This window comes from Erinaceus europaeus, chromosome 12 (genome assembly GCF_950295315.1).
Source record: "Erinaceus europaeus chromosome 12, mEriEur2.1, whole genome shotgun sequence".
In the NCBI taxonomy this organism is placed as follows: Eukaryota; Metazoa; Chordata; class Mammalia; order Eulipotyphla; family Erinaceidae; genus Erinaceus; species Erinaceus europaeus.
In genome coordinates this window covers 9,068,424-9,085,710 of record NC_080173.1, presented here as the reverse complement: position 1 = coordinate 9,085,710, position 17,287 = coordinate 9,068,424, and the positions used below count along the sequence as shown (strand labels likewise).

At 44.6% G+C, this 17,287-nt stretch overlaps 1 long non-coding RNA gene across 2 annotated transcripts in view; it reads left to right on the top strand.

Moving 5' to 3' along the window:
• LOC132541828 (uncharacterized) overlaps positions 1 to 17,287 on the top strand; it is a 317,142-nt gene that overhangs the window by 221,374 nt on the left and 78,481 nt on the right. The gene's annotated exons all lie outside the window — the stretch shown is intronic.

Below are 17,287 nucleotides of genomic sequence, written 5' to 3'. Positions count from 1 at the left end.
TTTACCAGAGACCTATGCGTGTGTTTTTTTGTTCTCCATCACATTAGACTGTATGTTCCACAAGGACAAAGAGTCATTAGAACTGCTCAGTGTTTTGATTTTGTACTGCCTGGAATGAAATTCATTCAGAGCAAGTTCTCAAAAATATTTCCTTTTTTTTTTTGCCGTCATGTTTTATGCTGGAGTTTTGTACATGCATGATTTCACTACTCTTGGTGGGATCAATCTATTTCTCTTTTTATCTGTCTTATCTATCTGTCATGTTTCTATCTGGAGACAGATTGACATAGAGGAAATGTGAGAGGGGGAGAGAGAGAGAGAGAGAGATATGCCATCACAGCATTTCACTGACTGTGAAACATTCCTTATGCAGGAGCTCTTATGTGGTGACTAAAGACTTGAACCTTGGTCCTTATGCATGGCAAGGTGTGCACTGTAGTGGGTGAACTATCTCTGGCCTCCCTCCCTCCCCTCTCCAAAGTATTTCTTGAAAAAACTAGCAAACTAAGCATTATTAGCAGGCACTGAGCCAGGCACTGAGCTGTATATTCAAAGTCATTATCTCACTTTTATTTTCCTTTCCAAACTCCACTCACATAGGCATGGCTAGTACCCCAAGTGTGAAGATAAGGAGTTTGAGGCTCGAACATTGGTAACACCTGCCCAAGCTCATGGGCCTGTAAGCGGCCGAGGGGTTTGGAGAGTGACAGCAAGACAGAATCATTTGAAAACATGGCCCCAATAACTTTGCCTTTGTTTTCTCGGGCTCCCCACCCAGGCCCAGCCCTGCCTGGCGGAGCCCCCCCAGACTAAGCTCTTCTCCACTGAACTCTCATATAGTGGGTTTTTTTCTTTTTTCTTTTTGCCTCCAGGGTTATTGCTGGGGCTTGGAGCCTGTACCACAAATCCACTGCTCCTGGCGGCCATCTCTTTTTCATTGTTGTTGCTGCTGTTGCTGGATAGGACAGAGATAAAATGAGAGAGGAGGGGGAGACAGAGAGGGGGAGAGAAAGATAGACACCTGCAGACCTGCTTCACCGCCTGTGAAGTGACCCTTTTGCAGGTGGGGAGACAAGGGCTCGAACCAGTATCCTTGCTTTGGTATGTGAGCTTTGTGCCATATATGCTTAATCCACTGTGCCACCGCCAGGCCCCTTCATATAGTGATCTTAACACACACAATCTTGTGTACTCACACATGCCCAAATACCACCTATGTATTCTAACATGCTCATGTAGACACACACACACGCACACATGCACACACACACACATACACATACACGCACACCCACACAGATACACACACACCCACACGCACACACACACACACACACACACACACACATGCACTATAGACCCTACACATTGACACACATGCACACAGACTTAAACAATTATCATGTCATTTTGGTCTGATTTCTCCTTAAGAAATCAGAGGGACCCAGATGAAGCCAGGATCAACTGCTTTCCAAATTCCTAACAGAAGCAGGAAAAATGACCCCTCTGGGCCTGATGGACTTTAGGAGAAAACCTACAACTTGACAGAAAAAAAAGTTTTCCTCTAGCTAAGCCTCCAAGAGCCCTTTACCAGTGAGTCCTTCATTTGAGTGCTCATTAACAAAACCAATTCCCAGACTCTGGTCTGGAAGAGTTTGATTCATGGTTCTGCAGCCTGAGTTTCTAGTAGGTTTCCCCAAGTGATTCTGATGCAAGCACTCTGTGAAGCCATGGAGGATGGTGTGTGTGTGTGTGTGTGTGTGTGTGTGTGTGTGTGTGCATGCACCTGCGCGTGTGTGTATGTGTGGTGGTGGTGGGGGAAGCAAGCTGGAGGATGTCTCCCCAAGGCAGGACTTTGGCATCCAAGGGGGAGAATATACTGAGTTTCACTTACTGCAGTATCCATAGTGTAAACAGGCCAGGCTGAATCCATGGTGAGCCTCATTCTGACTCGCATCAGGAAAGTTCAGAGCCTCCCAGGTGATTCTCATACAGCATGAAGGGGGAGGGCCACTGTTCTAGACCTGGGCTCGGCAAATATTTTCAATAAAGGGTCAGGTTGTATGGGTCTCAGGATTCCTGTCTCCATGACTCAACTCCACTTCATATTGCAAAAGCAACCATCGACAACATATAAACAAAGTTGGTGTGAGTGTTCCAATGAAACTTCCTTTGTAAAAACTTAACATTGAACCAGATTTGGCCCTTGGGATACTGTTGGCCAGTCCCTTTTTCTAGACCATCCTAGTCTTACAAGACATGGAGTTAAAATCACTGAGAGAGGGAGTCAGGCGGTAGCGCAGCGGTTAAGCGCACGTGGCGCAAAGCGCAAGGACCAGCGGAAGGATGCCAGTTCGAGCCCCCCCGGGTCCCCACCTGCAGGGGAGTCATTTCACAGGTGGTGAAGCAGGTCTGCAGGTGTCTATCTTTCTCTCTGTCTTTCCTTCCTCTCTTCATTTCTCTCTGTCCTATCCAACAACGACAACATCAATAACAACAGCAACAACTGAGAGAGTGTCTTCAAATGCAAATGTCTTGGTTGCAGTAGACTTTTGCTAAGGTTGGGAAGAGAAGAAATATGTATGGAGAAGAAATATCCTAGAATCAAAACCTCTTCCGATATTGGCATCAAGGGAACCACGCTTTTAGAAGTAACCAGTCACATGCCTTATCCTTCTTCAAGCTTCAGTCCCCAAAGTTTGTCACATCACCTGTGGTGACTCTCTTGCTTTCTCTTCCTACTCTGCCATTTTTCTTTTTCCTTTTTCTTTTTCTAGGTCTCAGGCACCTGCAGTTAACTCACATCAGTTGGAGGAGAAGCTTTGGGGTTGGCTTTTGACCAGGAATGGCGAGAGAGCAATGGGAAGGTAGGCAGACTCTCTGCTGTCTCAGAGGATGGTGGGGAAATATAACTCCCACTGCGGACTCCCCACCCTTTCAACCCCTTTCACCCCCCTCCCACAGCCTCTGCTTGGGTCTTGCTGAGTCCATACTCTGCATTTCTGTGCCCTGTGATTGTTGCTGCTGTGTGTTTCATAGGGACTCTTCTACCTCTCTGTCTCACGAAGAGATACTTATCTCCTGGGCTCTCACCAGGCTCCGTGTGAGGGCCCCACAGAAACCTCAGCTTCTGCTCAGTTGTTCTTAATTAAATTTGAAATTGACCTGAATGAGAGGGATTTAGGAGCTTGGTGGGCTGTGGGCCAACGTCCTGAGGAACTGCCACGGAATAGCACCAACTCCCACAGTCCTGATCCCCGGGACATGTGTACAGATTATGAAGAAATCCTTCTGCAATGAGGTTATGTTAACTCTTTAGCCTGGAAGCTGGGTTTCAACAGCAGTCACAGACCAGGGGTAGAAGGTCCAGATTTGCTTCGTGAATGAATGGAATGAGGTATTGACACATGTAGTAGTAAACAGGATCCCCTAGTACTTTGGAAGCTGGGATCCTCAGGTTCTGAGGCATGATTCCCCCAACAATTGGCCTTAACTAGAGAGCTGTTTCTTTTTCTTTTTTTTCTTTTCCTCCGGGGTTATTGCTGGGCTCGGTGCCTGCAGCATGAATCCACCGCTCCTGGAGGCCATTTTCCCCCCTTTTGTTGCCCTTGTTGTTGTAGCCTCGTTGTGGTTATTATTATTGCCATTGTTGATGTTGTTCATTGTTGGATAGGACAGAGAGAAATGGAGAGAGGAGGGGAAGACAGAGAGAGGGAGAGAAAGACAGACACCTGAAGATCTGCTTCACCACCTGTGAAGTGACTCCCCTGCAGGTGGGGAGCCAGGGGCTCGGACCAGGATCAGTGGACCAGTGTCAGGTCCTTGCGCCACATGTGCTTAACCCGCTGCGCCACTGCCCAACCCCCGAGAGCTTTTTCTTAAAGTGACCCAAGAAACTGGCTTATTTAGAATGGAATGGGCTTTGAAGCAGGAACATAGGGTACTTCCTGGAAAGATGGGCTGGTTTTGTGGGGTTGGTTCTAGGTTAGCTCCCCTCTCTACTAAGGCACAGATCAGTCGATGAGCACTTTGGAGTCATCATGGGTCATACGTCTACATGTTGGGCTGCCTGTATGATGGTGATTCCTGTCTGGAGCCTTGGTGCTTAGTAAGCAACAGGCACTCCCTTTGTATAACTGGCACAAGACGAAAACCATATGATGATCCATTTCTCAAAACTATATTTTTGGGGCCTGGTAGTGGCACACCTGGTTGAGCACACGTATTGCAATGTGCAAGGATCCAGGTTCAAACCCCCAGTCCCTACCTGCTGGGGGAAAGCTTCATGGGTGGTGAAGCAGGGCTGCAGGGGTCTCCCTCCCTCTCTAAAAGTCCCATTCCCTCTTGATGTCTTTCTGTTTCTTTTTTTAAAAAAAGTATCTTTATTTATTATTGCATAGAGACAGCCAGAAATCAAGAGGGAAGAGGGAGACAGAGAGGGAGACAGAGACACACCTGCAGCCCTGCTTCACCACTTGTGAAGCTTCTCCCCTGCAGGTGGGGGCCGGGAGCTCAAACCCGGGTCCTTATGCACTTAGCCACCATCTGGCCCCACTCTCTCTGTTTCTATCCAATAAATAAAGATAATAATAATAAATGTGAGATTTGGACCCAGAAGGGACCAGGCGGTGGCACACCAGCGTAAGCACGTACATTATAGTGTGAAAAGACCCAGGTTCAAGCCTCTGGTCCCCACCTGCAGGGGGAAAGCTTCAAGAGTGATGAAACAGGGCTGCAGTTCTCCCCCTCTCTCTCTCTCCTCTCTCTCTCTTTTTCTCTCTCTATATCCCCACCCCTTCTCAACTTCTCTCTGTCTCTATCCAATAATAAATACATAAGTAAACGTTTACATTTTTTGACATAGAAACTTGCTTTATGAGGACCTAAGAAGAGTCACTTACAACCCAAAGAGAGACTGCAGACACCTTTGTCTTTAATTAATTAATTAATTAATTTAATTTATTTATTTTTGTTGCCCTTGTTTTGCTGTTGTAGTTATTATTATTGTTGTTGATGTTGTTGTTGGATAGGACAGAGAGAAATGGAGAGAGGAAGGGAAGACAGACAGAGGAAGAGAAAGATAGACACCTGCAGACCTGCTTCACCACCTGTGAAGCGACTCCCCTGCAGGTGGGGAGCCAGGGGCTCAAACCGGGATCTTTATGCTGGTCCTTGCGCTTTGCACCACGTGCACTTAACCTGCTGCGCTACCGCCGACTCCCCGTCTTTATTTTATTTTAAGAACAGTGACAGAGAGTCAGAGACAGAGAGATAGAAAGGGAGAGAGAGAGAGAGAGAGGGAGAGGGAGAGGGAGAGAGAGAGAACACAGCACATAAGCTTCCTTCAGTGCACTTGGGGCTGGGCCTTAGCATGGACACGCACAGGGCAAAGCAGTACACTATCCAAGTGAGTTGTTTTGCCACTCCTCTTGTAGATACCTTGATTCTAGACTTCCAGCATTCAGAGTATTAAGATGATACACACCTATGATTTAAGCCACTCAGACTATGGAATTTTGCTATGGTGGGCTGCCATGGCAAACACAGAAAGTAATTAACATCCTAGCATGAACTGGGGTTAAAAGATGCCAGGAGAATTTTTAGCTTTAAGATCCAAGAAATGCATGTTAAAGGGTGAACGTGGTAGGACTAGTGATAGAGTTCCAGAATGTGCATTTGGAGCACAGTGCCCGGTGAGAGAGACTGTGGACCTGTGTACACCGTGATTTGAGGATGTTCTGCCTGGACTAGGGACTGACTGCTGGATGGTTTTCTTGTATCCGCACAAGACAACACAGGAAAGCAGAAAATCCTGGAAAAATACAAATGACAAATGTCAGGGAGAACAAAATTTCTTTTGGTGAAATTAGCAAGTCAATTAAATGTTGCTTCAATGGCATTACTGTCTTCACAGGTTCTTTTTGTCTTTTCTTAGACTTAATTGTTTCAGAACATATTTAAATTCACAGCAAAATTGTGAGGAAGGCTCAGGAAACTGGTTCACCCAGCCCCCCTATTCTTGCAAATCCTCTGCCAGACTGACACATTTGTTACAACGGACGAACTTACATTGACACAACATAGTCATCGGGAGTCCAAAGGCCACGTTGAAGTTCACTCTTGGTGTGGTACCTTCTATGGATTTGGGCAAATGTCTAGTGACAAGTATTCTTTTTATTTATTTATTTATTTATTTATTTATTTATTTATTTATTTATATTTTCCCTTTTGTTGCCCTTGTTTTTTATTGTTGTTGTAGGTATTATTGTGTGTTTTTTTTTTTTAGATTTTTAAAATTTATTTATGAGAAAGATAGGAGGAGAGAGAAAGAACCAGACATCACTCTGGCACATGTGCTGCCGGGGACCGAACTCGGGACTTCATGCTTGAGTCCAAAGCTTTACCACTGCGCCACCTCCCAGATCTATTGTTGTTGTTATTGCTTTCGTCGTTGTTGGATAGGACAGAGAGAAATGGAGAGAGGAGGGGAAGACAGAGAGGGGGAGAGAAAGATAGACACCTGCAGACCTGCTTCACCGCCTGTGAAGCGACTCCCTTACAAGTGGGGAGCTGGGGGCTTGAACCAGGATCCTTATGCCAGTCCTTGCATTTTGTGCCACCTGCAATTAACCCACTGTGCTACCGCCTGACTCCCTAAAGACAAGTATTCTACCATCACAGTATAGTGTCCAGAGTAGGCTCACTGCCCTAAAAATTCTCTGTGCTCTATGTGGTCACTCATTTCTTCCCTTGACCCCCGGGAATCTCTATTTTTTTTCCAACTATCTCTAAGGTTTTTCTCTTTTCAAGATTATAGTTGAAACAGAAAGTGTGGGGGTCCAGGTGGCGCCACATATATCACCAAGCTCAAGTACCCAGGCTTGAGCCCTCACTCCCTACATGCAGAGAGGGTCACTTCGCAAGCAGGGAAGTAGGTTTGCCAGTGTCTTTCTCTCCCTCTCTCTGTCTCCCTGTCTTCTCTCAATTTCTCTCTGTCCTACCTAATAAAAACTAGAAAGAAAAAAAAGAGGAAAAAAATGGCCACCAGAAGTTATGGATTCATAGTGTAGGCACCAAGCCCCAGCAATAACCCTGGTGACAATAAAGAAAATAAGATAAAACTTCAAATGTATAGCCTTTCCAGATAATTGTGGTTGCCTCTGTGTCTTTTTGTGGCTTGACAGCTCATTTTAGAGCTGAATAATATTTCATTATCTGTTGGACTACAGTGTATTTCTTCTGATTTATTTTTTTTTTGAACATCGAGGTAGATGGCATAATATTTTTACATCTGTTGCAGACTTTGTTTCCTTAAAAAAAAAAAAAATCTGAATGAGTCCCAGCCTTTATGTATGTGATTGATTGAAAGAAAGTTCTATCATATGCATTTTTTTCCTTTATTTATTTATTTATTTATTTATTTATTTATTCCCTTTTGTTGCCCTTGTTGTTTTATTGTTGTTGTCGTTGTTGGATAGGACAGAGAGAAATGGAGAGAGGAGGGGAAGACAGAGAGGAGGAGAGAAAGATAGACACCTGCAGACCTGCTTCACTGCCTGTGAAGCGACTCCCCTGCAGGTGGGGAGCCGGGGTTTGAACCGGGATCCTTATGCCGGTCCTTGTGCTTTGCGCCTATCATAGGCATTTATTGAAATAGTCACTTGGATTTCTTTGCTTTTCCTAAGATCGGGGATTTGTTAATTACGAATCCTGCACTCTAACTTGCAACAAGACAATGAGGTAGGTAGATGAGATGGCTATGGAGGTCATTGCATATAAGTCCATAACCTACTGCCATTAAGGACAGTATCCCCACAGGAAGTTGGTCTCTGTAAGGTTCACACACCAGCTCTTCTGCATAGTCCTTGCGTGTTGTCCTGGGGAATCAAACAAAGCAAAAGAGATGTTGTCTTAGATAATCTCCTTGCCTTCTCTGAATCTTCTGCAAATCAGTGTTTCCCAAATCTTCTGCAAGTCCCTGGTTCCCAAGGTCAAGTTTCACATGGATGCTCTAAAGCTTGGTTATATCACCGTCAGCTATCTCTGTTGCTTAACCCTGCCCATCCAACCTGCTGGAGTAGAATTTGCCCACTCAATATAGAGAGGAGCACGAGACCCAGATAAGCACCAATACTTATCTGCAGAAGTTTCTGGCTTCTCAGACTTGACCACTCTGTATTTGGCATGTTTTTGAAGTATGTGAGTGGGCTCGAAAGAAGGCAGCTGGAGACAGTGATAATGTTTCCCCTCCTTTTCCTTCAGCTCCATTTGACTGCTGGCACACTGGGCCTCCAGAACCGGGAGCCAACTTCCCTCCCACTTCTTCTGACTCATATCTTTCATCAAGTATCAGGAGAGTCGTGTCTGTCACTCCCTTCTCTTGGTGAACGGCAGGGCCTTGGGGGAGAATCGGAGCTGTAATTCAGCACATTCAGGACCCAGCATAATCCCCCGGCAATTAGCAAAGCTGGGAGGTCTGTGTGAGTCCTGTGTGCATTGGGGGAAGCAAGCTTCCTGCTTCCCTCACCTTTTCCCCTATTCTCTTTTCTCTCTTTGCCTTGAGATGCTCCAAAGAGAACACTCTTGCTCCTCTTCTGTCTCCCCTCTTTGAGTTATGATTCTGAAAGACATTCAAGAGTATTTGTTTTCTTAAAAAAAAAAAAAAGGAGGTTTATTTACTTATTTATATGAGTATGTGTGTGTGTGAGAAAGAGACCAGAGCACCACTCAGCTCTAGCATAGAGCAGTGACAGGGACTGAATCCTAGCCCCTAAGACTATTTGCTTATCTGCAAAGACTTCTGCGTTTGTCACTGGCAACACAGTAGTTGGTGCATGAATTGCTGAGACTACAGGGCTCTTATCTCCCTCTGCTCTGACCTTTTTTTTTTTTCCCCCCAGGAGATTTCCAGACAGGGTTTTTTGCTTAAAACCCAATCAGAATCCTTGCCAATGTGTTTTGGGGAAAGGAAAGCTTACTTTTCATGGGCTTTCCAGTGCCTCCCTATAATTACAGTTTGGATCTCAAGCACTAAATGGTTATTATTACAAAGCCAGTGTGCTCCCACCAATGTGATAGGAGAGACATCATGTATGTTGCACCAACGTAAGGTTTAGGGAAATCAAGGGTTTTGACTGGATTTGAGAGTAAGTCATGGTGGCAAGAACAAAAGATGGGGATTTTAGCTATGTCTGGAAGCTCACAGATTTTTAGGGATAGAAGGGAGAAGAAAAAAGTGAAACAAAGAGAGTGAAAACCTTAGTACTGGTGTCAGAGCCCCTTCTTCTTCTAGCGTGTGCCCTTCTTCCGCAGCCAGTCCACAGCGTCAGGTTGAGCCTGATGTCAAGTTTCGAGACCTCCTTTGAATCTGGAGAGGTGGCAGTCGTGGACTATGTGGGTCATAGTCTGTCTGGAGCCGCAGGGGCAGTTCGGGTCGTCTCTGGCTCCCCAGCGATGGAACATAGCGGCGCACCGGCCATGGCCTGTTCCACAGCGATTGAGGAGAGAGCAGTGACATAGAACAGAGTGATCAAGTGCCCACTTGCAAGAATTCTGGGACATACAGGCTATTATAATGTTGACATGTGTGTCTCCACCAATTCTTATACATTTCAAAATGCTTATATAGCTTACGATGTGTTATTAGACATTGTCCCAAGATCTCTACAGATACATTAACTCACTTAATTAAATTTCCATTGAGTCTCACAGTTTCTAGATATATAGGATTTTCACCTGGGGATTTTTCATGAAATCTGCAATCACTCCTCACTCAGAGAAGTTCTTGGAAGACTGACAAATCCTTCTAGCTTCAGTCCACATTTTCCCTGTTTGCACCTACACTTTTGTGGTCTAGAAGAACATGCCTAAAATGGGCTTTCTAGCTTCTATCCACCCTAACATCTCTGTTCTTATCTACTCTATTCCTATTTTTTGTTTCCTGTTTATTAATCATTTTGTCCCACTTTTTATCTTCCCTTTCAGCCAACTTGTGGATGCTATCATGATTCCATCCTGACTTTCCTGGGCAGATAACCTCATCAATGTGTCCTGGAATGTCACCTTTCCAGAGCCCTACCCCACTAGGGAAAGACAGAAACAGGCTGAAAAGAGAGTTAACACACAAAGCTATACAAATTGTTGACCAGTCATGGACCTAAAAGCTGGAATAGTGCAGATGAAGAGTTGGGGGGTCCTCCACTTTGTAGATAGCTAGTAGGCATATTTTAGTTATATTACAAAGGGCCTGTAACTATACTAGTTTTCTTTTTTTTTTCCCCCCTGAGCCTGAAATCTTCAGGTTCCTGATGCTAGCATGATGCCAATCAGACTTCCCTGGACAGACAACCCCACCAGTGTGTCCTGGAGCTCCGCTTCCCAAGAGCCCCACCCCACTAGGGAAAGAGAGAGGCAGGCTGGGAGTACGGATCCACCTGTCAACACTGATGTTCAGCCAGGAAGCAATTACAGAAGCCAGACCTTCCACCTTCTGCATCCCACAATGACCTTGGGTCCATACTCACAGAGGGTTAAAGAATAGGAAAGCTATCAGGGGAGGAGATGGGATACAGAGTTCTGGTGGTGGGAATTGTGTGGAGTTGTACCCCTCTTATCCTATTTAGTTAATGTTTCCTTTTTATAAGTAAAAAAATTTAAATAAAAAAAAAAGAAACAGGCTGGAGGTATGGGTTCACCTGCCAATGTCCATATCCAGTGGAGAAGCAATTACAGAAGCCAGAATTACCATCTTCTGCACCCCAAAAATAATTATGATCTATATTCTCAGTGGGAGAGAAGTAATAGGAGGAAGATGACCAGGGGGCTCTGGACTCCAATTCCATCAGGACCTGGAGAGAGAAGAGGAAAAAGGGAGGGACATTTGGATGTAGTAATAGGAGTATGTGTGACGGGGCACTGCAGACACATCAGCTGTGTTCTGGCATCTTTCATCTGAATAGAGGTGGGGAGACTTTGTTCAAACTGATGAGATAGTCATGCACGTCTGATGGAGGCAACCACTCCACACCTCCCCCATAGTCTGCTAGCTCCTCTGTCCAGGATCATCTTCCTGCAGTGAGCAGGAGGGTTCAGATGCTTCCGGGAACTCAGTGAGTGAGGACTGTCTTTCACGCCAGGGCTTCACCCAACTCTGCAGAAAGTCATCATATGCAGAAAGACCAAATGCAAGGTCGATGCAAGGTAGACAGGACACTCAGTGGTAGCTTTGTTGTGACTCTGTGACTGGTCTCTAGCTTCCTCAAGGCCTCCTTTTTGTCTTCTCTTGCCCAGCCACACATGGAAGGTGCTGACCTTAGGAAAGCCAGAGTGGTATTTCTGAAATAGCACAGCAGGAGCCCTGGGTTGTAGCAACCAAATTAATTCTTCTGCAGAATGTGAGACCAATTCTTACATGCCCTGGAAATGGAGTCAAATTTAATCCCATTATTAGAGAAGAGCCAAGAAAGAATTTTAAGCACAAGAGAATGAGAAGCTCGTTTTTTACGTTTTGCAGGAATGGGTTTAGTATCACATCCAGGATATTTTGTAGGGAAGCTAGGCTGTAGGCAGAAGGACTAGCTTAAAGTTTTTTTTTTGTTTGTTTTAAATTTCAGGCCAGAGAAGCTGAAATAGTGACATGGAATGAAGATGGAAATTCCCAGTCAATTTAAGAGATTTGAGTGCGGGGTAGTGTCCACTGAATTTTCTCTTCTTTTTTTTTTTTTTTTTTAGAATATTTCTTATTAGGGGAAATGAATGGTTGGCAGTAAATACAGTTATTGGTACATGTGTAAAATAGTTCAATTTTTCTGCAAAAACACACCCCAGCCTAGGGTCCTCTTCCAGCACGGTTCACCAGGACTTGAAAGTTCTCCTCCACTCCCCCAAGTCCTTTGCCTTGGTGCCACACACCAACCCCAGTCCAAGCTCTGCTGTGTGTTTCCCCTTCCTGTTCTCATTTCTCAGCTTCTGTCCGTGAGTGAGATCATCCTGTATTCATCATTGTCTTTCTGGCTTCTCTCACTTCACATACTGAATTTTCTTTCCTTTTTTAAAAAATGTTTTATTTATTTACTTTCCTTTTTGTTGCTCTTGTTGTTTTTAATCACTGTTGTGGTTATTATTATTGTTGTTATTAATGTTGCTGTTGCTGGACAGAACAGAAAGAAATGGAGAAAGGAGGAGACGACAGAGAGGGGGGAGAGAATGATAGACACCTGCAGACCTGCTTCACTGTTTGTGAAGCGACCCCCCCCCCGCAGGTGGGGAGCCGGGGGCTCAAACCAGGATCCTTACACGGGTCCTCAAGTTTCGAGTCATGTGCACTGAACCCGCTGTGCTACAGCCGGACCCCAGGCATTTTATTTTCATTCACTCCTGAGTGTGACAGAAATGGAAGCTTCCAGTCTGCCTCTTAGTTTTCTGACTTAGGTGAAGGGGATGTTGATACTTCTGTTCTTAGAGACTGATTGGGAGATCAGGAAAGAGCAGAGTTGGAAGGGATTGGATGGTTAGAGGAGTTCTGGCTTTGTTGAATCTGAGATTCTCCTGGGAGGACTAGCTGTAGGTACCCACCAGGCAGCTGGCTCTTTAAGTATGGAGAGCAGGAGAGGAGTTTGGGTTGGGTATGTTCTTTAGAAATCATTAGCATGGCTCAGTTATCCATGGGAAAAGATACAAAATGTGGAGTGAGCTGAGTTTGGGAAAAAACAGTATTTGAGAGTTTGGACTGCAGAAAGTAAGCTCACTTACTTAAAGTAAGCAGGGCAGTCATAGCAAGAAAATGGTGAGGTGGTGGCAGAGAGTGTCTGAAAACTAAAGGGAGGGATTTTACGGGAGGAAGTTGTAGATACTATAGACAAGGTAAAAGGTACAAATAAGACTACTGGAGCACACTCTTGTACTTGGGAATTAGGAAGTCAGAGAGAATTGCTTTAATTCATAGAAGGAAGGTGACAAAATGAGCTGAGAGACAGAGAGAGGTGAGAGAAGGGAGAAAGAAGTGGCCTAAAAGTGGGATACACACAATCAATATGAATTGAATAGTATGAATGACAAATGTTAACACACACACACGTACACATGTAGACAGAGAAGTTAGTAGGTTATGAAGAGAAGTTAATAGACTCTTAAAGTAGAAAAATGCTTGAATCTATTTAACAGTTGAGAACAAGGAGTCAGTAGAGAGAGACAAATTAAACCACATGAAACATTGGATGAGATTGCAATTTATTTCAGAAGAAATGAGAATGAGTACATGGCTTCATTTTGGATGAAAGAAAGAAGATACAATTTTTATTAAAGAGATGGGAGGCAGGTGCTAGTGTGCCTGGATGAGCACATGTGTTACACAAAGACCCAGGTTCAAGCCCCCGCTCCCCATCTGCAGGAGAAAAGGTTTTGCGAGTGGGGAAGCAGGGCTACAGCAGTCTCTCTCCCACTCTATCTCCCCCTTCCCTCTTGATTTCTGACTGCCTCTATCCAATAAAGGTAATAAAAAAGTTTAAAGAGAGAGAGAGAGAGGGAATGAGATAAGAATACAGGATTGGGGGTTAAGTGAGACAGTTTACCTCTGATTGCCTGTGTTTTGTTCTGCTGTCATCAGAAGCAAAGTCGTGTCTACTAGGGAAGAGGGCGGAAGGTACTTAAACACATGGCATTGTTGCTGAGGAAAGAGAGGGAGTGGTGATGGTCAGAAACTTGTTGGTGTCTGCTGAGTACTGTGAGGGCTTCTTCTGAAACTATATTCTGCCTTTATGTGGGGCTCTGAATGCTTCTTGGGGGCACTCAGCCATCCACATAGAGGAATAGGGAGGGTCTCTGCCAGACCTGAGCCAGGAAGTTGTGTTATAAACGGAAAGACAAAACAGTGTTGTTTCGGCAATTGACGGAAGAAATGGCCTTTAATTGGGAAGAAAATGACAGAACAAGGAAGGTGACAAAACTGGGAGAAAACGGAGGAGTGCTGAATTTGGAGGCCATGATGAGGTGACAGAATGGGCAGAGGAGAGAACTGGAAAGATAGGACATTGTGTCAGAGACCTCCATTTTTTTTTTTTTTAATGTCAAAGGTGGGACTGGTCTGGGTGGTGAACACATCTGAGGTGTGGCCTTGTTGAGTGGACTGGTGAAGGAAGAGACAGAGAGGAACACTGCCACTGAAGCCGAGGAATTAGAATGCTAGAGTGTCCACTGGGCATTGACCAGCTCTGGGAGGTTGGTAGACATGGGCCGTGGGAAGCAGTCACAGGACAGTAAGCATGAGATTAAAAGAACAAAGAGCTCACAAGGATGGCTCTCCTTTTAGTGATAAAGACTCTCCCAACTCCACAGGCAAACTTTTTGATAAAATGTGGGTTTTGAGTCAACAGATGAGGAGCTGGGAGGGTCCCTTCGGTGTTGTTTCTTTGCCTGGTTCTGCCTGGCCCTCAGCCGGTGGCCCTCAGCCGGTAGCCCTCTGCTGATGTTAGTAATGAAGGGGCAAAGCTAGTTCTTTCCAGCCAACAGTTAAGTGGAAACTTCGACAGGAGTGTCAATGACTTGCTTAAAATGACACCACTGGAGTGCTGACCTCAGCCTGTCACTTCATCGCCCTCTTCCTCCCCTTCTTGGCTTCTTCGTTTGCGTCTAACCTATTGGTGCAGAGCTGGGTCAGCCTGAGTCTCCTCTTCCTCCTCCTCCTCCTCCTCCTCCTCCTGTGCCCTCTGGAGATTTGGCATTTAGATTTGATACAGGGATGTGGAGGGGAATTTTCCCAGTTGGCAGAGGGGTATGAACATCAGGAGGGAATGTTTTCTTTGCACAGCAACAAGAGGTATCAAATCATGACTATGTTTCTTCCTTCCAATTCTGTTGCTATTTATGTAGATGTAATGGTTCCATAACAATATCTTTTGCTCAGAAAGGGCGCTTTTTCTTACCAAAAGTTAAAACAAAAATCTCTGTATTTTTACATTTAAGTAGTAGACATTATTGGTTCTCTTTGAATCCACTCTTTTAGAAAACTGGTCCCCATATACCTTTACCTTTCTGAACCTGGGTGTCAGATCCTATGAGGTTGGGATAGTACTTCTGTCTGATTGATTGGAGAATTCCTCTTTCCCTCTCCCTCTCCGTGTGTGTGTGTGTGTGTGTGTGTGTGTGTGTGTGACTGGATAGAGGCACAGTGAAATTGAAATAGAGGAGACAGAGAGGGAAAGAGACAGAGAGACACCTGTAACCTTGCTTTACCACTCGTGAAGCTTTGCCCCTACAGGTGGGCATTGGGGGGGGGGCTTGAATCTGGGTCCTTGCACACTATAATGTATGCACTCAACCAGGTGCACCACCACCTGGCCTCTTGACTTTAGAATTCTCTAAGCTTTCAGTCCTCAGTATATAGTGAGTCTGACTGTTGAATGAGTTAAATGTCTTTCTTGAATGAGTGAATGGGATTTTTTTGCTCAGCACCTGGAAATAGAAGCAGCTCCTTTGAAGCCTGAGTCACTGTGACGGGTGCAAAGGGTGGTGTCACCGAAGATAAAGGCAGCAAAAACTGTAAAAAAAAAAAAAAGCAAAAGGATCAAGTTTCCAAGACCCTGGGTTTGATCTTGACTTTATCATTAGGTGTATAGCCTCAGGCAAATCTTTGAACCTCTCTGAATCCCAGTTTCTTTCTTTCTTTCTTTCTTTCTTTCTTTCTTTCTTTCTTTCTTTCTTTTTCTACTTTATTTATTTATTATTGGAGAGAGACAGGGAGAAATTGAGAGTGGAAGGTGAGGTAGAGAGGAAGAGAGAGAGACACTTGCAGCCCTGCTTCACCACCCATAAAGTTTCCCCCTTGCAAGTGGGGACCAGAGAGAGGCTTGAACCCGGGTCCTTGTGCGCTGTAATGTATGTGCTTAACCAGGTGCACCACCACCTGACCCGTGAATCTTAGTTAGTTCATGAGAATATCAAGAAAATAGTCTTGGGCAGAAGAAATAGCATAATGGTTATGCAGAGAAACTTTCATGCTTGAGAACGACCCCAAGGTTCCAGGTTCAATCCCTGACAGCGCCATGGCTCATAACTGAGCAGTACTCTGGTAAAAAGAAAAGAAAAGAAAAGTAAATAGTGTTTGTCTTTGGGGGAGATTAAATTAAAGTCAGGTCAGTGAAGTGTAGGAGCCAATCAGTCAAGACTCTTGACTCCTGTCTTTGTAGGCAGCCACTGTCCCATGTATTGTTCTCAGGGCCTATCCCTCTAAGATGTTGAACTAATGCAGACACGATTCCCAGAGCTGTAGAACAGCATTCTGTGCTGTACAGAATGAATCTTGGATTGACTTCATGACCGGGACCAGGCACAGTCTGTGCTTGTACACTGATTAGCTATTGATAGATGTCCTTGTGGATGAATTGAAACTTCACAGATAAGTCTTTGTATAAATTGTATTCTATTTAGGGAGTAGTGAACCTCTTTCTTGAAAGGGAGGATGTGTTAGTGGCAGCCAGGAACCTCAAATACCCCCCCCCCCCCAAAAAAGATGATAGAACTGCCTTCTTGTTTAAGGGGTCACCATGTTCTGGCATTGTGCCAATTATTTTCTGTTTATAACATTTTGCGTTGACTTAATAACACCCTTTTCAGGTGTTGGAAAAGCTGACATCTTGGAGAAAGAGAATTCTGGATATGCCAGCTTTCAAACTCCCTCTGAGTTTTCAATTATTTGAGCACAGACTGATTTGTTTAAAATGGCCTTGAGGACACAGAATTGAAAGAAACGGAAATCACATGGATGTGTCCGGACTGTAAACAACAGGAAGTCAGGGGCCTTTTGCATTTCACTCATCTATATACAGTGCTTAATAGATAATAGGTGCTCAGTACAGGACATGAGGTTGAGGGTTGTGACCATATTGTGATTGTGAGGAAAGACATGGAAGCTACACAGGAGAGAACTCCAGAACCACTCCCCATGTTTACCCCACCCTAGAACACCTACCTCATCTTCTTGTTCTATAGCATGATTAAAGGTTCTTTTTAATGTACATGCTTATATATCTGAGAGACAGAAAGGGACAGAGAGAAAGAGAGAGATATCAGAGTACTGCTCAGTTTTGGCATGTAGTGGTGCCAGGAATTGAACCCACCACCAGAGGCATTAAAGTTTCCTGCACTATTTCTTTGGTATCTCCATAGCCCAAAGTTCCTTCTTTCCTCTCTTTCTTTCTTTCTTTCTTTCTTTCTTTCTTTCTTTCTTTCTTTCTTTCTTTCTCTCTCTCTCTCTCTCTCTCTCTCTTTCTTTCTTTCTTTCTTTCATCCTTCC